This window comes from Myotis brandtii, unplaced genomic scaffold, assembly GCF_000412655.1.
Source record: "Myotis brandtii unplaced genomic scaffold, ASM41265v1 scaffold125, whole genome shotgun sequence".
NCBI classification, from domain to species: domain Eukaryota; kingdom Metazoa; phylum Chordata; class Mammalia; order Chiroptera; family Vespertilionidae; genus Myotis; species Myotis brandtii.
The window spans coordinates 8,638,135-8,639,662 of NW_005354385.1; positions in this window are offsets into that span (position 1 = coordinate 8,638,135).

Here is a 1,528-nt window from a genome sequence, read left to right on the forward strand (position 1 = left end):
GTCACAGATTCGGGTCCCGGACTGCAGACAGCCTCCCGTGCTGCCCCCTTGCCCACCAGGTCACAGATCCGGGTCCCCGGACCACGGACAGCCTCAAGCACTGCCCCCCGTCTGGCAGGGTCACAGATCTGGGTCCAGAGACTGCAGACAGCCTCAAGCGCTGCCCCCGCCCAGCAGAGTCACAGATCTGGTCCCGGGACAGCAGACAGCCTCAAGCACTGTCGCCCCGCCCGCGAGGACATGGATCCAGGTCCCAGACTGCAGACAGCCTCAAGCACTGCCCCCCACCTGGCAGGGTCACAGATCCGGTTCCCGGGACAGCGGACAGCCTCCCGCGGTGCCCCCCTATCTGGCAGGGTCACAGATCTGGGTCCTGGGACCGCGGACAGCCTCAAGCACTGCCCCCCGCCCGGCAGGGTCACAGATTCTGGTCCCGGACTGCGGACAGCCTCCTGTGCTGCCCCCCTGCCCACCAAGTCACGGATCTGTGTCCCGGGACCACGGACAGCCTCAAGCACTGCCCCCCGCGAGTCCCGGACTGCGGACAGCCTTGCCTGCTGTCGCCTGCCTTCAATATGCAAATTATGCGCCATCTTGTTGCTTCAGGGTGGGGGTCCCGCTTGGGTGCCTGGCCAGCCTGGATGAGGGGATGATGGCTGTTTGCATCTGGTCACACCCCCTTCAAGGTGGGGGTCCCCACTGGGGTGCCTGGCCAGTCTGGGTGAGGGGCTGAGGGCCATTTTCAGGCTGGCGGGTGACTGAAGCTCCCAACCTCTCCTTTTTTTCTTTTCTTTTTTTATTCTGGGCCAGCTTTAGCTCTGAGGCTGGCTCCAGCTATGAGACCTCCGCTGCTGAAAGCATGGATCTGGCCTTTGTTTACCTTCTGTATTTGAAACTTTGTTGCGACTCCAGCTCTGAGATCCCAGCTGTCTGAAAACAGTTTTCTGGGGTTTTGTTTAGCTTCTATATTTGTTACAATGTTTCTTAGAGAGCAGCGCAGGCAGGGAACGTTGGAGTCCTCAGTCACTGGAGCAAGCAAGCCTCCCTGTTCGCTTCAAGCTGCCTGGCTGCCGGCCGCCATCTTGGCTGGCAGTTAATTTGCATATCGCCCTGATTAGCCAATGGGAAGGGTAGCGGCCGTACGGCTAATTACCATGTTTCTCTTTTATTAGATAGGATTATTGCATTATTTTCCATATAAGCAACTGTAAACCTACTTTTGCTCACCCCTGTGTTTTCTGCTTAATTGCATAGCTCTGTAGTATCTAATTATGCTTCTAGCCATTACTTTTAAAGATTATAATGTCTATTATTGAAAGTAGTTATTCTGATATTCTTTCAAGCAATTTTATTTAGTAGTTTAAATAATGATTCATTTCAATTTGTATAAGGGGGGGGAAAGTTCTAGAGAGTACATGTAAAGTTAACTCATTTAATTCACAAGTCCTTTTGTTTTGTCACACAAATCTCTACACGTTTATTTACAGGAAAGGGGCACTCATCACCCCTATCATATCTGTGGTTTGTT